The sequence below is a fragment of the Mandrillus leucophaeus genome, unplaced genomic scaffold (assembly GCF_000951045.1).
Source record: "Mandrillus leucophaeus isolate KB7577 unplaced genomic scaffold, Mleu.le_1.0 Scaffold276, whole genome shotgun sequence".
NCBI lineage: Eukaryota > Metazoa > Chordata > Mammalia > Primates > Cercopithecidae > Mandrillus > Mandrillus leucophaeus.
The window spans coordinates 188,611-211,741 of record NW_012102876.1 but is presented as its reverse complement, the minus strand read 5'-3'; positions in this window follow the sequence as shown (position 1 = coordinate 211,741).

Below are 23,131 nucleotides of genomic sequence, written 5' to 3'. Positions count from 1 at the left end.
AGGAGGCCTCCCTCGGATTACAGGTGTGAACCACTGCACCTGGCCCATTTAAATCATTTCTAATAGATAAAGCTACAATTTACCATTAATACTCTCAACAACCCTAAAATATAGTCACTTTACATATAGATAAACTAATATATGGAAAGCTTATTCTACATGAGATAATATAGCTTGTAAATTAAATCAGTTAATAAGACAAACTTTCTGACTCCAAGGTGAAGATTCCATAGCCACAAACAACCTCAGTTAATGTTGAATTCATAGATATATTGAGGTCAACAGGAAAAATGTGTAAAAAAGATGCAAACGCATTAAATCAGATTTAATAACTATTCCTGTGGGTATAATCTAGCAATTGTATATATTACATTGTAATATGAATATGTATTTCTTTGAAAAACTATGCCCATACAAGAAACTTCACATGAGTATCTTTAGCAGCTTTATTTCTGATTGCCAAGACTTAGAAACAGTCAAGATGTCCTTCAGTGGGTGAATGGATAAACAAATTGCAGCACTTACATACAATGAAATGTTGTTTAGCAATAAAATAAATGAACTATCCAGCCATGAAAAGACATAGAACCTGAGTTTCATATTTTTAAGTGAAAGAAGCCAATCTGAAAAGCTACCTACCGTATGATTACAACTGTACGACAATCTTGGAAAGAGCAAGAAATGGAGATAGTAAAAAGACAATTGGTTTTACAGAGTTCATGGAAGAAAGGGATGGAGGAATAGGTGGAGCACAGGGAAGTTTTAGGACGTTAAAACAATTTTGTAGGATACTGTGATGAATACATGCCATTATTCGTTTATCAAAAACTCATAGAATGCACAACACCAAGACTAAATCCTGATGTAAACTATGGACTTTGGGTAATAATGGTGTGTCTGTGTATGTTCATCAATTGTAGTGAATGTACCACTCTGGTGGGGGATGTGGATAATTGGGGAGGCCATGCATGTGTGGGGACAGAGAGTGTGTGAGAAATCTCTGTACCTTCTGCTCAATTTTGCTGTGAACCTAAAACTGCTTTTAAAAAAAAGTCTATTTAAAGAACAAAATAGCCATAGAATATACTACATAAAGAGTGAACCTACCCATAAACTTAGGACCTTAGTTAATAATATATAAAATTAGTTTATCAACTGTAACAAATGTATCATACTAATGTAAAAGATTAATAATAGGGGAAACTGTAGGGAGTGAGGGGGTATAGGAACTTCGTACTTCCTGCTCATTTTTATCTGTAAATCTAAAGCTGCTTTAAAAAATAAAGCCAATTAATTCAAAAATGCAGCAGATGCATACGATGTTGATATTATAAGTATATACCTGTAGAAATTGCCTTTGTCTGGACAATTCAGTAAATGCTCCAAGGTCAAATGAAAAAAAAAAAAAGACTGTTTAGAAGATATGCAAATTGATTATGTCATGTGAAATAAAACTTTCAGAGACTGTAAGAATCACATATTCAAAAAACACTTAGATTGCAGTGAAGGTGATATATCCTGGGAAATGATCATGATGACTTTAAATGTAGCTCTAGAGAAGATAAAGATCTTGATGGGGGGTTTTGTGTAAGAGTTTGAGTAAGTAGTATCATGTATTAAGAGTGAGATGAAAAAACATGCTATTTCTTAATAATTTTGTTACTTGAAAAAATATACTATTTATTTTGAGATAGGGTCTCTGTCACCGAGGCTGAGTGCAGTGACATGATCATAGCTCACTGAAGCCTTGACCTCCTGGGCTCAAGTGATCCTCCCATCTCAGCCTCCTAAGGAGCTGGTACTACAGGTGTGCATCACCACACCTTGCTAATTTTAGCTTTTGTAGATATGAGGTCTCACTATGTTGGCCAGGCTAGTCTGGAACTTCTGCATGTAAGTGATCCTCCTCCCTAGGCTTCCCGAAGTGCAAGCATTACATATGTGAGCTACTGAGCTCAGCCCAAAATATGTGGTTTAAATATGTAAATGTAACTAATTTAATAAACTAAGAATTAAACCTAGTTATTAGATAACCTCATAAACATTAAACTGATAAGTGAATATATATTATTCTAAGGCAAGATCATTTGATTAGTAAAATTCTCATTGGGAATATGGAGGCTCACTCTATTTGGGGAATTATATTGAGGCATTCCTGGTATTTTTTTAAATGCTTATCATATATTAGGCTCTGGGTTAGGTATTGTAAGGCAGATACAAAATAATCACCAAGATATGGTTCCTGCACAGAGTCCCTAAATTGTGATTCTGTGATAGGGATTGAATGGAAATAGTTGAAGTGTAACTCTAGTCACTGCTCAATGTTTATGAACAGTTCCTGTGAAACATGGAGTTTATTATGCCAGTCTAAAGGAAGGAGAAATTGCCTTTGTCTGGAGAATTCAGTAAATGCTCCAAGGAGAAAACAATATTTTTGACAGCCTTCAATGGATTTGAAAAATGGAGAGGAAAAGATGAAAATTTTAGGTTGAAAGAAATTCCATACGCAGAAATAAAAGTGCAGAAAATAATAAATTGTGTCTGAAGGTTGACAGGTAAGTCAGCAATTTGGTTAGATCACAAGAATCTGAGTATGAAGTGGGGTTGAGAATTCTTATGGAAATGGTAGATGTGGGTAAGTCATGTGGTGGATTCACAGCGAGATAAAGCATAGTCCTTTTTCAATTAGCAATAGATGGGGAGATAGTAAAACGATTAAGAGTTTCTGAGCAAGAGCTATCCCTTAAAAAACTCAATGTTATTCTTCAGTTTTGTGATAATAGAACTTATCTTACTACATTACACTTTATCAGGTCCTTTTGTCCTCTAGACTGTGAGATTCTCAAGGGCAGATGTCATGTTTTATTCATCTTGTTATTTTCAGCACATAATATATAACTGGTACACAGTGTAAGAACTATAAATGCTTATTAATAAATAATTGAATTGTCTTTTTCTTAAACACTTTTAATATAATTTTGAGAACTTAGAAATACTGGTTTGAAAATACTCAAATCTGAGTCAATTCTAGTAACGACTGACTTACTACCTCTGATTGGAGTCTTCTAACCCTCCATGTCAGACATCTGGCGTTGATAGGGAAGGGACAAGGGAAGGAATTAAAAGGTCATGGTTTAAAGAGACTTAGCCCCTAATAAACATATTACTGCTTTACTTAAAAAAAAATACCCACATTATTGAGGTATGACCTACATACAAAATGCTGTACATATTTAATGCATATAACCTGATAAGTTTGGAGGTAACTATATGCCCATAAAATCATGACCACAATCTATGCCATAAACTTATCTATCACCTCCATAAGTTTCCTTTATTTACTCTTTCTTTCTTGAATTTTTTTTTCTTTTGCAGGAGTACTTGACATAAGATCTACCCTTGAAAGCAAACTTTTAAGTATACAATACAGCATTGTTAACTATAGGCCATACACTGTACAGTAGATCTCCAAAACTTATTCATCTTACATGACAAACAATTTGGTACCCTTTGACCAATATTCCCCATTTCTCCCTCCTTCTAGCCCCTGTCAGCCACTATTCTAGTCTCTGGTTCTATTAAGTTGACTATTTTAGATTCCTCATAAAAGTTGTGGTCATTCAGTGTTTGTCCTGGCTTATTTCACTTAGAATGTTCTCTAGATTCATCCATGTTGTCACAAATAGCAAATTTCCTTTATTTTTAAGGCTGAGTAATAGTCCGTTATATATATGTATACACACACACACACGTATACACACACTATATATTCCATATTTTCTTTATCGATTCATCTATTGAGGGATATTTAGATTGTTTCCATATCGTGGCTATTGTGAATAATGCTGCAATAATGAACATGAAAGTACAGATCTCTCTCCAATATCCTGATTTCAATTTCATTGAATATATACCCAGAAATGGGATTGTTGGATCAAATAATTCTATTTTTAACTTTCTGAGGAATCTCCATACTGTTTTCCTTAGTAGCTGCACTAATTTACATTCCCACCAAGAGTGTACAAGGATTCTGTATTCTCCACATTCTCACCAAAGGTTGTCTTTGAACTACTGCTTTTCTTTAAACTCACTGTCCTCCCAATATATTAGACCTGGTAACTGGATATTTGGATTGTTTCTTGTGCCTAAAAAGTCTTTGTGACATGTCTGTGACCCCAGCTCCTCTAAGACTGCAGCTTATTTTGCTTCTCCAGGTTCCCTGCTTAAAGTTTAACCTTGAAACTCAGGGCAGTGCCTGCAATCCAGTGAGCTACCTGCTGACAGGTGTCCTTCAGGCATTTCTCCTGGAATCCTGCATGTTGTTGTTGGAATTTGTCTCTATGCCCTCCTCAAACCTCCTTATCAGGACACTGCTCTGAATACTACATTCTGTCCTTCAGACTGTCCTTCCCCTCAGCGTCTGCTATTCAGTTTCTATAAGCAGCGCCTGTTCCTCCTATATAGGAAGACTTTGTTCTAGGTCTGGTCCCAGCCTGCTATAAATAACTGAGTCACATACAAGGAACTTCAAAAATATTACTGAATATAACATTAAAATAATCCACGTTTTAAAATTAAAAATACACAATCAAAATAACACCACTTCTTTTATTCTGTCTTATCAAACCAGCATAGCAGTATAATTTATCTTTTTACATTACAAACAATGGCCAAAATGATCAGAAAATACATACTTGAAGTTAATTACTTTTACAAATATGATAAGATGTCTTGGAGAAATAAGAACGAATTTCTGCCACAACCCATTCTGATGTCTGAGAAAAAAAAAAAGGGTTGTCCTCAGCACTGCATAAACTCAGGTGAAACTTAATATTGTTTATTTTTAACATTTCCAATGGTTATTAACTAACAGACTGACAGTGTTGAAAGAGACTTTAGAGGTCAGCAATAATTTCTTTTTTGAATGGGATAAGTGCAGTAACCTTATAACTCTTTAAAAATAAAATGGATTAGCTAAACTAATTCCCTTTCCACATTGAAATGCTATGCAATATATTTGAAAAATCTTTATTGCTTTCATTCCAGTGGCAACAAACAAAGTTTTCCTTGCCTTAATTGTCTGTCAGCCTTGTTATTATCAAAGATTTATCCTAAAAAGAGCATCAAATATTTTCTAACAAAAATTATACTTCTGTAGATTTTCTATGATAAGTTATCCCCTTAATTAAGACTTTACTACCTAGCAATGGGAAAAACTTCATCGGTCATCGCTATCCCCGTGGTAACATTACACACTACAACGTTACCACATCTCTGTGGTAACATTACTCCAGGAATTGCACTGATCCCTTTAAGGTCTGTCTCTTTACCTGAGTAAACATTCTGAGGGTCGCATCTTTGTTTACCCAGGACTACTACTGCGCTTTGCACATGGCAGTGGTTCAATAAATATTTTTTAAAATAAATAATAGAGGAATGGATAAATGAATGCAACCTAAAAGATAGGTAAATAATTATTTGTATCAACACACAGCTGACTGTATATCTGAAATTGAGTAATGGTTTAAAATCATTGATGCCTTTGAAAAATAACCTGACTTTCACATTCTTACTTTCCTTCTGTTATTACTATCGTAATAGCAAGGCAAGCCAAACACAGTCTCTCCTCTTGGGTAGTGAATTCCTACTCATTCTTCTTAGGATAAAACTTTGATTCTTCATAAAGTCTTTCTCATTCCCTCAGGCAGAACTTTATTTCCATTTCTCTTATTACTTACTACATTGTATTATCATTTTCTCCTCTGGAATTATCTAGACCTTAAGTGAAAACTAAATATGGGAGTCTTTATATATCACCCAAGATTGTTCACTGTGTTTCTGTACCTCTGGATTTAAATTTCCTGCCCCTGATCACATCCCCTGTGCTCATAGATATCATTCCCTGTGCTCATAGATACACATATATGACATTTTTACCAGTTTTGCACCATAATCAACCATTTAAATGGACTCATTTTACTTTTTTACTCTGTCATGTCAACAACTACTATTAAAATGTAGTAACAGACGTTTGAAGTGTGTGGTAAATAAATTTGTGTGTGTAGCACAGATAATATACTGCAGAGCTTTGACAGTTTAATTTACATGAGATCCAAACAGTTTGAATGTCAGTTAACAATGAACAACTTTAAGCAGGCTGTGGTAACTATAATGCTTATAGGGAAACAATGAATGTTTTATATTCTAAAAAGTGCAGCCTATTTTACTTTGTCCTAAGTAAAAATGTGTAGTTCAAGAATTGAGCATTTGAAATTCCCCCAAATAGAATTCTCTACCTGAAAAAGAATGACTAAAGATAAATAAGATAATGTATATACATATCTTGATATATATTTCTGCTTATAGAAAGAGATCATTCTATCACTCATCTATCTAGATGTTATACTGTGAAATGAAATGATAGATTGCTCATATACAATGATTGTCTTCATTTTTGGTTTGTGGTCTAGTAATCCCTGGGATATACAAGGCTTTTTAGCCTAGGGGTGTTAAGTTCTTTTTGGTATAATTACTTCTATTTATCCAGTAATGTCGTCAGGCTTAGGATCCCAACCAGGGCCTCATCACTATCGGGTGGGCAAATTTTGTATTGTCAGGTTTCAGGCATCACCTGAGGCATTAGCCTACACTGGCTCTTATAGAACCTGACACTATGATTCTTTAGATGTCATTAGGCCTTTTAGTTATGTTTAAAAATTCTTAGTCACTGCCCCAAATATAAGCTTTTCAGTTTGACCACCTTCTGGTAGCCATTCTCATATTGCTCAATGCTGCTCCTCCTGGACACACTCAATTTCTCCTGCTTCCTTTCTTACCTCTCTTAAAATTCACCAGACCTTCTGAAATCCACTGTCTGTGGTAAACTCCTCTTCATGTTCTCAACTAGACACAAAATTCTTTTCTAATTCCTTGCATTAATTATATCCTAGCATATACTAGAAGACAGTAGTTTGTCTGCAAACTTCTAGAGCATGGTTAAGCAAGCTTTCCCCATAAAAGACCACACAGTAAATATTTCAGGCTTGGTGGACCATATGGTTTTTGTTGCAATTAATCAACTCTGCCACTGCAGCACAAAAACAGCCATAGACAATGTATAAATTAATGAGTGTTGCTGTGTTTCAATGAAATTTCATTTACAAAATAAGAAGCAGGCCAGATTTAAGGACCATGGAGATCAGCCCCTGCTTTAGAGTAGAGAGTGTCCATCCTCCCATATGCCTTGTTTCACGAAAGCAAACGGTCAAGTCGGAAATCTAACTTTCCAATTCATTGCACTCCCATCCTTGTGTAAGTCATCCTTTATCCCATTCACATCACTGTTCTTTACCAATTTCTTGGTCACTCCTGAACATATTTTAAAGAATCTGGAGACTGATTCACACTATTCCTCTGAACCCAAGGCCTATCTACTATCTGAAATTTCTATGACAATCACCAAATATCCATATTTCCAAATTCAACAATAATATTTCACAACATTTAATTCTTTGTTCACCTCAACTCTGATTATCTCACAATCCGTCTTGTCTACCCTTACTTATGACAGTATTTTGGATCATGTCGTCAAAATGCAGTGCTCTAGAACAGAACATTAAACTGCTGACAGAATATAATAATATATAATACTCTGTCACTACAACCTCCTTTTATTCCAGTTATTCTCATTCCTTTATCTCTACCAAAACGTTCATTCAAATTAATTAAGCTTTCATTCTTTTGACTTCTCAATTTTATCCCAAAACGTTCTATTTCATCTGTCTCTACTTCTTTTTCTATTCAACTGAAACCCTATAATAGTAGCAGTCACAATTTATTGAGTACTTATTAAGTGTCAGACACTATGCTAAGTATTTCACATGCATTATATGATGTCAGTTCTCACAACTCTGTGAGGTAGGTACCAATGTCTTCAGAGGAGGCAAATGTGACTTTGAGAAATTTATTGAATCATCCAATTAACTGTCAGAGTTAGCTTTGAGTATGGGCCTGCCAAACACTAAAGTGCATTATGCAAAATAACGCAAGCAACTCATTTAAGTATTCTTAGTGCTTATTTGTGGCATTGGTAATATAGATCAAGAAGAAATGGACTACTTCTTCAAGAAGCTGAAGTTTAGTGGTAGAATCTTTCATGCAACTAAATAAATACAATGCAACATCATGTAATAATAAAGAAATGTTCAAATTAATATTATAGCAAATGGGAGAGAATGAACTTTCTTAAGAGACTCTTTGCAGATAAAATAACACTTCAGCCAGGCCTTAAAGAGTAATTTGAAATTTACCAGGTGGGAAAAAATTTAGAGTATTTCAGGAGGAAGAAAAATCATGTACATTGGCATGGAGATAGGCTTCAGCTGGCATGGTCCTCTAATGTTAGATAACAAAGGTGAAAGGACTGGGCGAGTTAGGAGAGGAAACTAGCAGTTAGGTGAATGATAGATATTGCACAGATTCTATGGAATTTGTATGTTTTTTCTTAGAAAATTGAGAGAGTTTATTTAGTTCTATGTCCTAGTATACATATTAGAAAGAGGAAGCTCCCAGGATAATAAGAAAGGCAACATTTAGAAGCAAAGACACAGAAAAAATAATCAGAATTGTTGAGGAAAAAGACTGAATGGCGGGCTGGCACCCTATGGAGTCAGAGAAGAAAGAATGAATTCAAGACAAATGCCAGAAACTGAATTGTGAGAATTTAATATATTGTATGCAGTAATACAGAAGGGAGAGGATAGAGGCATCTCGATGGCTTAGATTTCTTTCCAAGGAGACTTAAAATGGTGATGCTACTACATAGATACATTAATTAAGGAGATGGAAAACATTTTTTGTAAGAAGATAATGTACTAAATTTTAAAATGATGACTTTCAGACAGTTCAGGGTTGGAAATTCTGAGATTCAAAAGTTATGAGTTTATTGGTAGGAATGGGTGATTTGAAAATAGACATGTGGAACAAAGGTGGGAGAGGGAAAGGATTCAGATGAACACAATCTGGGGGAGGAAAACTACCAGGGCACAGAGGTACCCACAAAGCCAAGGGAAGGCAACATTATAAAAGGGAGTGGAAAAGAAAAGCAAATGTCTCGAACAGGCCATAAACCAATAGATCCGTGAGATTAGTGGCTTAGGGACAATTTCACTGGAATCTTGGAGGCAGAAATCAATTAATAATTTTATAATAGTTAAAAATGGTTTATGTGTTCAAGTTTGTTCATCAAATGTTACACGTTTATAAACTGATTGCAATTATAATATCTATCTCTACCAATATAAATAATTTTCATCTTTTGTTTTTAGAATGTTTTTGAAAGGATTGGGATTGGGCTATTCTTAGATTTTGAAGACACTGGAGAACAGATGACCACATTTGCAATATGCCTTAAGATGATGTTTGGTAATAAAATACAATAATCAGTAACTTTATGTTTTCTCATTGCAATACTTGCCCTCAGATTTCTGAGGAAAAAAATCCCAATTATTTTTCTTATTATTTCTTATAATCTATTCTCATGTTTTCTACGCTGGTGTTAGGATCACATGTGATTATAATTAGTAATTTTCTCAGTAGTGATTAAATACTTGTTTGCTTTTACTCTGCTAAACGAATAACACACTTAATGAAAATTATCCCAATTTTACAACTCGTGTCAAAATTCAAAGAAATGAGTTTAAATGTCTGTTGCTTGACTTTTTTGATTCAAATAAATTTATGTTCATAGCAAAGAACATGTAATGTCAATTTTGTAGTAAATGCTACCTAATTGTCAATGGCAGAGAAAAATAATCATTTTAAGCTAAACATAGCTATTTTTATTTTTCTAACCTACCTTTCAAGAAATACTATAACAAAAAACAGAAGCATTGAGAAATACATTACAGAAATCATGCACTTTAGACTGAAATTGTTTCCTATTCCAAAGTGATGGAAACATTAATGACTGTGTTCATTTTTAGTCTTAACAGGTCATAAGTTTTCCTTGAAACCACGCAATAATGAATCACTAATTAGTAAGGAGAACTTGCTTCTTCAGCAAGTGCTTGCCTGTCCCTAAGACAGGTCAATGTGGGATAAACTTTTCACCTGGGTGTAGGCTGCAGGCCTCTGCACTTAGGGTATTAACTAAAAGGTTATTCCCTGAAATAACTAGGCAGGAATCTTTGTGAAAAAATGGTCGGCTGATTTTATTCTGTCTCCTTTTGCCTAGGAGGTTACCTGGGGGAGCTGTGTTTTTGAGCAGCATTTATTTTTACAACAGTCTGAATGAATTGAATCTGTAGGCGTGATTGAGCATGTGAAATAAATACAGTGCTGTGGCTCCTACCCACAGAGGATACAGATTATACTGTCAGTGGCTGAATATATACACATGAAATTAACTAAAAGACATGGAATTTCAGAGGGGTCCCGTATATCAGTAGTATTAGCATTATCACCATCTCTCAGTTATCTTCCCTCTCAACTCTCCCAAGGTATCTCCTCAACCAATATATGGTTAAGAAATAAATATAATTAACAGACAATATATTCGCCTAATTTTGTACCTGACGCCTGACTACAGAATTATGAGAAACTAAATGTTCATCTACCTTGCTCCCAATGACTAGAAAATCTTTCTATTCCTAGCTCCATCTGGAGTCTCTCTCTTGGAATCCAAGCATACACGGTTAGCATTTTAAGGACTCTCTGGAGCATTTTGATTTTGATCTTTACCTTCCCATTTTTTCCGTTCCCCACCTTCACTTTCATCACAAGCAGCTTACTTGGCTGTTGATTAAAAAGGGCCCAAAACCTCTCATTCCTTTCTTGAGAAGTGGAATTTCTTTCTCTACCCCTTTAGTTTGGGCTGATCCAATGATTGTTTTCAAACAGAGAATATGGCAGTAGAAGCTCTATATAATACTAAGGCTGAATATTAAGAGATTTGTAGCTTACATTTTTAAGCACTCGAATGCTAGCTCTTGGAATCCAGCAGGCATGCTGTGAGAAGTTCAAGCCATGTGGAGAGACCATGTAAAGGAGTAACAACACATTCAGCTTAGCAGCTTCATCTGAAATCCCAGACCATAACTAGCACCAGCTGCAGCCAGTTATTTGAGTGAACTGTCCTGGGTGTTCTAGCCCAGTAGAGCCTCCAGATGACTGCAGAACCAGCTGACACCTGATGCAATATGGCAGAATAACTCAGCTGAGCCTAACTGATAGAGAAGCATGAGAGATAATTAGAAGTTGTTGGGCAGGGCACTGTGACTGACACAAGTAATCCAGCACTTTGGGAGGCCAAGGCAGGCAGATAGTTTGTGCCCAGGAGTTCAAGACCTGTCTGGGCAACATGGCAAAATCCCATCTCTACACACAAAAAGAATACAAAGATTAACTGGGTGTGGTGGCATGTGCCTATAGTCTCGATTTCCGGGGAGGGGGGCTGAGGCAGGAGGATCACTTGAGCCGGGGAGAAGTCAAGGCTACAATGAGCCAAAATCGTGCTGTCTGAGGCGTTCAAACCAGAGCTACTCTATCTTGAATAGGGGATGGGTAAAATAGGGCTGAGGCCAGCTGCCTTCCCAGGAGGTTAAGGCATTCTTAGTTGCAGGATGAGCTAGGAGGTCCGCACAAGGTACAGAGCACAAAGACTTTGCTTGTGAAAGAGCATATTGTAAAGAAGCCAGTCAAAGCCCGCCAAAATCAAGAGGGCAACAAAAGTAACCTCTGGTTGTCCTCACTGTTCATTATATGCTAATTATAAAGTATTAGCATGCTAAAAGACATTCCCACTAGCACCACGACAGTTTACAAATGCCATGGCAACATCAGGAAGTCACCCTATATGGTCTAAAAAGGGGAGGAACCCTCAGTTCTGGGAATTGCCCACCCCTTTCCTGGAAAACTCATAAATAATCCCCTCCCTGTTTAGCATACATCAAAAAGTAACAGTAAGTACTAGCAGCTGAGCAGCCTATGCTGCTGCCTAGCCTATGGAGTAGCCCCTCTCTATTCCTTCACTTTCCTAATAAACTTGCTTTCACTTTATGGACTAACCCCGGATTCTTTCTTGTGTGAGATCCAGGAACCTTCTCTTGGGGTCTGGATCAGGACTTCTTTCTGGTAACAGCGCCACTGCACTCCTGGGTAACAAAGTAAGACCCCGTTTCGAAAAAAACAGAAAAAGTTGTTGTTTTAAACCACTGTTGGGTTGATGTGTTGCACAGAAATGCTTGACTAAAATACTAATTTTTATCTGTCTATTTGGCTTATTAAATTTCCTAAGAATGCTTCATCTCAGTAAATTATTAAGGGTTTGTTTTTTTTTTTTTAAATATGAGATTCATTTAACGAGAAACAACGGACTTTGATATCAATGAGAACTGGTTTAAATACTTAATTGTTTATTAACTATATGACTTTAGGCCAGGTATTAAACTTCTCTAAATTTTTTCTTCAACTTGAAGTATAACTTAAAAAAAAAAAAAAAAAAAATTCCCCTAAATTTTAGCGCCCCCTCTGTAAGTAACATCTACTTCTTACAGTTGTTATGGGGATTAAGTGAAGCAATGTGTAAAAAAAAAAAAAGAAAAACTTAGTACAGTTTCTAGCTCACATTAGGTACTTAAAAAATATCAGTTTCCTTCTCATTTACTACATCCACATTGTAGCCGAATTTTAATTTTTTCTTTCTCTTACTCTCAGTTATACATGTTCCCATCTTTTTATCTGTCAAAAGACAGAGAAAGGCAACTTTCAAACAAAGTAACTGACCAACTAATAAATAAATAAATCTCTTTGATGTTTGCCTGTTGTCAGGCCATCCATCCAAATTCTCTGTGTGTCACAATGTGGCTTTTAAAACTCTTAGTGCAGATACCAATGAATTCCGCTTGAATAAACCTTAGTTGCCAGTCTTTTTATAGACCAAGTGGCTCATGGAGGGAAAGGGGAGTGTGGCCACAAATTCCACTTCACACCTCCCTCAACACTAATAGCTATTTAGTTTTTACTTCTCCCTCCTCCTGCCCTATGCCTCATTCAAGGCCTCACTAGCCATTGAATATTTTCTTGGTAATTTGATAATCTGTCATTCCTCCTGCTAGTTTCTCCTTCCAATAATGTATTGTTCCTGTGTTCCCTGAAATTCCTTCCTTCGACAAACATTCTGCCATTGTACATATTTCACAATCCAGTGTAATTATCTATCTCTTTTAGGAAGCTTTCTAAATACAGTCCATCTCGCAATAATACTTCCTTGATTTTGATTCAGAAAATTGAAAATAGATTTCCCAAATTAGATGGGTGCAATTAATAAAGTAGTGCTTGTGACTTACCTTTTGTTTTCATGTTATTGTATAACTGTTCCATGAGTATTGTTATTTACTCAGCCAAATTGAAAGCTTCTTGAGAGCAAAGTCTAACATTGACCAAATCTGTGATATTAAGTAAGTTACTTAACTTCTCAAAACCTACAAAATGGGAGTTATAAAATCATTCTTTCTAGGTTTATCTCATTCAATTCAATGAGATAAGAAGGCCAAATACATCGTTTAGCACACAATTATGCTTAATATAAGCCAGCTAGTTTTTAAATGTGTCCAACAAATGCCTGTTAGGCAACAGATTGAAAGACAGGATTTTTCACTATACTACTGATCTATGTTCATAATGTAGATTATAAAAACTATTGCACAGCTCTAACCTGATATACTGTATATGAAAGGTAGGCAACTGTTATATAAATGATACATGGACATCCATTTTTTGGTTCAGTGATCATTTCTTTCAGGAAGGTCCTGATGAAGTCAAATTTCTTTTGGAGTTGTAACCTTCAGCTTTTAAAAACTTCATTCTGATTGTTTTGGTTCTAACACAGGAAATAAAATAACATGTGTAAGAATGAAGTTTGGCTCTTGGCACCAGGCCTAAAATAAAGATCTTGGGCAAATGAGGACAACATGAATACACTAAAATCATCAATGAACACTAGTGCAAGGTAGCAAACAGAGGCAATGTCAGAAGAGCAGGGAAAAGAGATGGGCTGAATAATGACTAAGGCCAAAGTTCACCTACTTTGAAATTTTTATAACATAAAGTAGTCTTGGGTTTGAAGAGATCTGACAATCATGTAGTCCAACCTCACACAGGTCATGATGGAGGACACATATTACTTATGTTGAAAAGGAAATTATCCACAGCAAGAATACTTTGTGTGCTTGTCAAAGTCATTCTCCAGCTGTGTGGCGACATGTAGCCTCTGCACATTTGTCCTTGTTTCAGCCTCTGGCATTGGTAGTATGATGTAAGAAAAAGAAAAACCAGAGTCTAATGATTGAGAATATAAGCACATCACTGTCTTTTATGATTCAGTTTCATAGATTTTGCAGAACCAGAGTCATCACTCAAAAGTAAAATGATTGGCTACCTCCCGGTTTTGACTGTCCTTAGATAAATATAAAGTCAGCCAGTAAATACTGAGTTTGAACAAGAATAAGTCCCTAGTCTTTATCTCTTCTCAGATACCTCTTCAACATCTAATAGTATCATATCCCTAGGGCCAAGTATTTTAAGTTTTAGGAGCAAAGAACACAGTGTAGGTACCATGATGGATGATGAGGAAAGCAATGTCATCATGTCTGAATGACACAAGCTTCCATGTAAAGATCATCAGGGATCTGTTAACCACACAAAACTTAGTTTATTAAGTTGACTGAACAAGGAAAAAGAGAACATTTACCAGAGTACCCATATTTCTCATAGAAAATTTAGGGAAAGATACTGCTAGGTTTTTGGGTCGGGGAGAAGGTAGACAAAGTAGCTTTAGAGTAAAGTTAGTAAGCATGGTCTGGGCAGGTGTTGTTCAAACTTGATCAACAGGGAAATTAGTAGAATAGTCAATAGTTTTTTCTTTGAAACACATGAGTTCAGACTGAGGGTATAGCCACTTATCTATGCTTTTATCTTGGAACGTGTGGGTCTGAATAAGATGACGTTAAAACATTTTGGGCTTAAATAATTTGTGTTGTATGTCATGATTTAGTACAGTTTATACATTATGCAAATCATAGCACAGTTTGTTTTGTACATTGTCATTTCTACTTTAACTTCTCAGAATGTATGTTTTTGCCTCACTGCAGTGGTGGCTTTCTAATAAAAGAGACTGAGAAAAAATATTTTTGTATTTGAAGGGAGAAATGCAGACTTTTATGTGAAAAAGCAATGCTGTTACTGCTTCACTCATTCCATCCAGGCAGCTTACTGGGAAAAACATATCAGATACAGACAGATTGAGGGTAGTTTTCATTTCTGGAATATATCAGATATATTTTCTTTTCTTTTCTTTTTTTTTTTTTGAGACAGAGTTTCCCTCTTGTTGCCCAGACTGGAGTGCAATGGCGTGATCTCGGCTCACTGCAACCTCTGTCTCCCGGGTTCAAGCGATTCTCCCACCTTAGCCTACCAAGTAAAGAGGATTACAGTCATGTGCCACCACACTGGCTAATTTGTATTTTCAGTAGAGATGAGGTTTCACCATGTTGGTCTGTCTGGTCTCGAATTCCTGACCTCAAGTGATCCACCTGCCTCAGCCTCCCAAAATGCTGGGATTACAGGTGTGAGACACTGCGCCCAGCCTCTAATACATTGTCATAAGAAATTTATTGCCAGGAACACCTGGCATTGTAAATGATTCAGCCATAGTTTATCATTCTGTTTCTTAACAATGTCATCAATGGCTGGAAATGCTGACCATCCTGAATCTAAGTACGGTACCATAAGCATTCCAGAATATGATAGAAGCTATGACATACACATTGAGGAACAATATAAATAGAACTTTTTAGTCCTGGTGCACTGGCAGGGAGAACTTGAAATATTTCAGAAAAGAGGTAAGATAGGAAGTGGATGTAACAAAGACACTGCAATACCAGGGAATCCCCTAATTCCCTAACAATAACAACAACAAAAAAGCAGGAAACACGGAGATTTAGTTTGTGATTGAATCATCATAAACATCTCTGAGGACGCTTGACTACAACAACATGTCTATAGCTTTATTATAATAATCATATTAAAGAAAACTAATTGACCAGTCTCCCTACTCAGAAACTGTTGTTTCAGAGAGTAATTAAGTATATTTGGCCATAAGTATTTGAATAAACATACTACTTGCTGGCTTCAAATACCAGTAAAAACAAAGTACAATATTTATAGAAAGCCCAACACAGAGGCAATTAGGATCATTTATGATTCCAAATCACAGCATAAGCAAAAATCTATTACTGTAGTTTATTTCATGAAGAATATAACTTACCACTATTTCGTGAGAATAATTGTTTTTATTTTTTTCTCTGTGGCCAAATAATGACTCAGATGCTCTTTAGAGCTTACAATGAATTATATATTATTTATTCATTTATTTATTTATTTATTTATTTATTTATTTATTTATTTGGAGACAGGGTCTCACTATGTCACCCAGACTGAAGTACAGTGAGATGATCATAGCTCACTGCAGCCTCAAACTCCTGGGCTCAAACAATCCTCTTGCCTCAGCCTTCAGAGTAGCTGGGACTACAGGTATGGACCGTCAGCCTTGCCAGATTCTTATAAATCTGATCTTTACAATAATCCTGTGAGCAGACATAATTACTTCCATTTTAATCAAGAATATTTTAATTTCAAGAAACTTAACTCATACTATTTAAGAAAAAGGGAAAATAATTAGCTTATATAACTAGGAAGTCCGCCAGTGGCAGTTGCTACGGGCATGGACAGATTCAGGGACTTAGATGAAACTCTCTTTCCTTCCCTTTACAGTGTTTTGTTTTGTGTTTTGGCTTCATGTTCGTTCTTCATTGGCCACTGAAGCAGCAATTAGCCTATGTTACAGCTTCCCTCAAAAAGTTAGAAAATCACTTTTCTCTGACATGCTCATATCAAATCTCATAATAAGTCTCTGAATGGCCTTGCTCGGATTAAATTCTTATTTCTGAAAAGTTTCTATGGCTAAAGGGATGAAGCACCTTGATTGTCCACCCTGAGCCATGTGTTTATACCTGTAGTTGGGGAATGCGGTGGTGATATTTCACAGTTGCACCATCACCACATGATATAGGGAAAGATTAATTCTTCAAGGAAAGCAATACTGAGCAAAGTAAGTTCCATACATCTTTCATTGTGCAAATGAGAATACTTCAGCCCAGAAAAATTAAGAAAACTAATGATGAAGACTAGATACTTTTAGCATCAAATTTAACCTCCTTTAGTCAGGTAATAATGTTTATCATGATGTAACTCCAGATTATCTCTCTCTAAATTCACCTTCACCTACTGTACTCTCTTAAATATACTCCTCAAACAATACATGTATTTTGGCTTTTCAGATCCCTTAATATCACTTGTCTTCAGATTTTCTACCTCTTTTCCACTGGAGTGTTCATACTTATCTATCAATTTTAACTTCTATATCTCTTTGCCTTTCCTCCCTTATGGGGAGAAAACTAATCTAAAGTGAAAGAACAGATACAAGTGACCAAAATAATCATGGCAGTATTTGAATCCCTAAGGTCGGGTCTTTCTAAAGACAGCTACACTCCTATCCTTCCTTTAACTTGGTTGTTTAATGTTTATTTGTATTCCATTAGTCACTAAAGTGATTTTCTTCTTTTGAATAAATCAGTGAGAGCTGGCTTTTTGTCACTTAGAAATCAACTATGACTGATGGTTGCTGAACTCTTATAGCTTCTAGCAGATAGAGTATGAGAGAGAGTCCTTGAAGATAAGGACTATGTGTTTTTTCTGTCTGTAATCCTATCAATTAGCCACAGGCATTCAGTATACCTAAGTCAAGTCATATATGGTCATGATTATTTGTTGGGTTCATACTAAGCATATGGGACTGCATTTATCATTAGGGAGATACCATGGCTGTCGTTATTTACTTCTTCAATCTCATCTCATAGCAACTTTAGTCTTTCTTCTTCAGCCACATTACTAACTTCTATCTATGGAATTTGCAGAGGTTGGACTATTCTTTCTGACCTTTTTACCTCTTAACTTGAGAAATCACCTCACTCCTTCAGGGAAGCCTTTCCCTACCTTCCTGATTTGATCAGGTCTCCCCTACACAAATAGATTCTCAGAGGACCATGCATCTGGTATCTTTAAATAGCATTGGTTAGAACTACACTTTGATATTTATTATGTTGATTATTTGCTTAATTTCTTTTTCCTCCAGTAGTTTAAAAGCTTAAAGAGTATAAAGTTTCTGTTTATTTTCACACACCGTTACATCTCCAATGCCTAATAAAAATGCTTGGAACAGTAGACATCCAATATATTGCTGGATGTTGTGAATAAGATTGGGTCCTACTTTAAAGAGCTTATAATCAAGTTAGGAAGTTGAGCTATACATGTTTTTTAAATGCCAGCATTGAGTCCTCTATTTTTATTTGCTAAATCTGGAAACTATAGATGAGTCACAGAAACACTTAGAGGAAGCTTTATGAAGGAGACAGTACAAGAACTAAATGTTATTGAAAGAGTATCAACAAGTGTGTTAATCTTCTTTTGTTGCAATAATAAATGTTTCTATTATCTCAGTGTTTTATAAGAGCCAACATTTATTTCTTACTCATATTACATGAAGGCTGCGATTTGGCTGTAGCTCCAATGAGTTCAATGCTGCTTGGCTAGGCTTGGCTCAGTTCAGCTCCACTTGTTTCCTCATTCTGGAATGCAGGCAAGGGGAATAACCAATATCTAGGATATGCACAGACAAAGTGAAATTATTATTACAGTCAAGCAAATTGACATATCCATCACACTCCCTAGATACCTTTTTCATTGTTGTTTTTTGCTATTTATTTACTTATTTCTTACTGATTGATTGATTTGTGGATAGGAGTGTAGCTGTCTTTAGAAAGACCTGGCCTTAGGGATTCAAATACTGCCAGCATTACTTTGGTCCCTTGAATCTGTTCTTTCATTTTAGATTAGTTTTCTCCCCATAAGGGAGGAAAGGCATAGAGACATAGAGGCATAGAGACCTAAAATATATTCTCTGTTTTAATGGTAGTTCTAGTGGGGCTAAGCTACATCATGCTTGCAAACTCTTCTCAATTCCATTAGTCATCACTAGTCATGAGGCAAGTCAATAGGAAAGGAAACATACTCATCTACCATACAAAAACCATTCATTAACTTTTTCCCCCCTCAAAATTGCTTTGGTTATTTGGTGTCTTCCTTAGTTCCATTTACATTTTATGATTTTTTTTCCTGTTTCTTTGAAGAATATCATTGGTATTTTTATAGAAATTGCATTTAATCTGTAGATCAATTTTGGCAGTATGGTCATTTTTACAATATTATTTCTTTCAATCCACAAGATATCTTCCATTTTTGTGACCTTTTCAATTTCTTTCATCAGCATTTTATGGTTTTTCATGTAAAGGTCTTTCACCGCCTTAGTTAAATTTATTTCTAGGTATTTTATTATTTTGTAGCTTCTATAAATAGAATTCCTTTCTTGATTTCTTTTTCTGCTTCTCTGTGGTTGGTATATTACCAATTTTTATGTTAATTTTCTGTCCTGCAACTTTACTGAATTTGTTTATTAGTTCTAAAAGATTTTTGATGGGCCTTTTAGGATTTTCTATATAAAAGTATTATGTCATCTGCAAAAAGGGATAATCTGACTTCCTCCTTTCCAGTTTGGATGTCCATTATTTATTTCTCTTGACTAATTGTTCTGGCGAGGACTTCTAGTATGTTGAATAAGAGTGATTAGAGTGGGCATTCTTGTCTTGTTCCAGTTCTTAGGTAAAAATCTTTCAGCTTTTCCCCATTTGGCATAATACTAGCTGCTGGTTTGCTATATGTGGCTTTTACTGTATTGAGGCACACTCCTTCTATACCTAGTTTGTTGATGGTTTTTATCATGAAGTGATGTTGAATTTTTTCAAATGCTTTTTTGCATCTATTGAGATGATCAGCTAGACCTCTTATGTCTCACTGTATATAAAAATAAAATCAAGAGGCATTAAAGACTTGACTTCAGTGAAGACCTGAAACTCTGAAACTACTAGAAGGAAATATTGGGGAAACACTTCATGTCATTGATCTGGGCAAAAGATTTTTAGAAAAGACTTCAGGGCTGGGCGCAGTGGCTCACGTCTGTAATCCCAGCACTTTGGGAGGCCGAGGCGGGCGAATCACGAGGTCAGGAGTTCGAGACCATCCTGGCTAACATGGTGAAACCCTGTCTCTACTAAAAATACAAAAAGATTAGCCAGGTGTGGCGGTGTGCGCCTGTAATCCCAGCTGCTTGGGAGGCTGAGGCAAGAGAATGTTGGGAACCCGGGAGGCTGAGCTTGCAGTGAGCCGAGATTGTGCCACTGCACTCCAGCCTGGGAGACAGAGCGAGACTCCATCTCAAAAAAAGAAAAGAAGAGAAAAGACTTCAAAAGCACAGGCAACAAAAACAAAAATAGACAAATAGACAAATGCTATTACATTAAGCTAAAAAGTTTCTATGAAAGAAAAAAAAACCAATCAACAGAGTGAAGAAACAACCTATAGAATGGAAGAAAATACTTGCAAATGATCCATCCAACAAGGGATTAATAACAAAAATATATAAGGAACTCTAACACTCAATAGCAAAAAAAAAAAAAAAAAATCCAGTTACAAAATTAGTAAATAATCTGAGTAGACATATCTCAAAAGAAGACACACATGTGGCCAACTGGCATATGAAAAATTACTCAACATCACTAATCATTAGGAAAATGCAAATGAAACACACAGTAAGATATCATTTACCCCAGTTAAAATGGCTATTACCAAAAGGAGGAAAAAATAACAGATGCCGATGAGGCTGTGGAGAAAGGGGAACTCTAGTATCCTACCAGTGGAAATGTAAATTAGTACAGCCACTATGGAAAATGGTATGGAGGTTCCTCAGAAAACTAAAATAAATCTATCATGTGATCCAGTAATCTCACTGCTATATATATATATATATATATATATATACACAAACAAAAGGAAATTAGTATATTGAGGAGAAATCTGCATGCTGATGTTGATTGAGCACTATTCATAATAGCAAAGATGTGGAATCAGCCTAAGTGTCTATCAACGCATAAACAAATTATTTTTAAATGAGAGAGAGAGAGAGAGAAGGGAAAACAAAGAGAGGTTGGTTAAAGCAAAACAGAAAGAATGAGTTCTAGTGTTCGACAGCACACTAGGATAACTAACTACAGTTAACAATCATTTATTGTATATTTAAGAATAGCTAGAAAAGAAGATTTTAAATGTTCTCAACACTAAGAAGTAATAAATATTTGAGGTATGAATATTCTAATTACCCTGATTTGAGCATTACACATGCTATGCATGTGTCAAAATAGCACATGCACCCTATAAATATGTACAATTATTATGTATCCATAAACAAAAGATCATGGAAAGGGGAATTGTAAACAGTAACAAGGACAAAAATACAAATGCAAGAATGTTCTTGTTAAAAACATGCTTGGGGACTTCAACTTATTTTTTATTAAACTTTCTATTCCATAGTTTGTTGGGATATCCTTATATTTTAACCATTGTCTGTTCCCCGTGACCAGGATCTTATCTAGGATATCATATATTTAGTCACTATGTCTCCTTAGGCTCCTTTGGGTTATGACAGTTTTTTCAGATTTTTCTTATTTTTGATGACCTTGTTTTTTTAAAGTTATTTTTCTTGTGTAACAAACCTGCACTTATACCCCTGAACTTAAAAATAAAGGTTAAATAAATAGAACTTATTTTTCTTATTTTTTCTTATTTTTGATAACCTTGACTGTTTGGAGGTATACTGGTCAGGTATTTGTATAATGTCCCTCAACTCAGGTTTTACTGATTTTTAAAAAACCATAATTAGAATAAAATTATGGTTTTTTTGGAAGAATGACCAAAGGCATGAAGTACCATTTTCATCAGAGTACATCAAGGATACACATGACCAAGGTGACTAATAACCATTCATATTTACCTTAATCTCTTCACTGAAATACTGTTTGTCATACTCGCCATTATAAAGTTAATCTTTTCCACCTCTTTCCATACTGTGTTCCCTGAGAAAATGTCACTATGAACAGTCCACACTTAAGATGATAGTTATTCTCTATCTTTTTAAGGATGGAATATCTACATAATTATTTAGAATTCTTCTGCAGGGGAGAATTGTCTCCTCTCCATCATTAATTTGTTTTTTAAATAATTTGTGTCAATATGGACTCTGCTTTTTTTAAATAAAATGTTTTATGAAGTTAAACTCTCAAATTTTGTGCCAACTCAGATTATTTGGAATAAAAATACAAGTAAATAAATAAATACACGTATACCTACATGCATACATAACATAAAGTTTCTAGATATGCTAAGCTCTTGTTTTGTTTATTTTCCTATATATTTGCAAGGAAGGCTTCTCTAATAGCATATGAGCCTTTCTCCCCCATATATTGCTACTTTATTTTCTAATAAAAATTGTATATAGTCATGGTGTGTGTATATATGTATATATAATACACACACACACACATATATATATGATTTTTACAGTCAAGTAAAGAATATATTAATGTCTTCACATAGTTACCTTTTTGTGTGTTGTGTTGTTAGAGTACCTGAAATCTACTCTCAGCAAATTTCCAGTATACAATGCAGTATTATTAACTTCAGCCATCATGCTGTACATTAGATTTCTAGACTTATTCACTCTTTGACCAGAATATTCCCATTTCCCCCACCTCCTCTCCCCTAGTAACCATTTTACCCTGCTTCTATTTACTCATTTTTTTTAGATTCCCCATGTACATGAGATGGTGCAGTACTTTTCTTTCTGTATCTGGCTTATTTCAATTGGCATAATGTCCTCCAGGTTTATCCGTGTTGTCATAAATAGCAGGATCAACCTTCTTTGAAGGTTGAATAATATTTGTGTGAAACACCGCTCTCCAAAGTTGTCTTCCTTCAGTGACTTCACATGATACTTTAAAGCTCTTGGAGTTGGAAATTCACTCTTGGGAATTCTTTCTCTCTCTCTCTCTTTCTCTCTCTCTCTCTC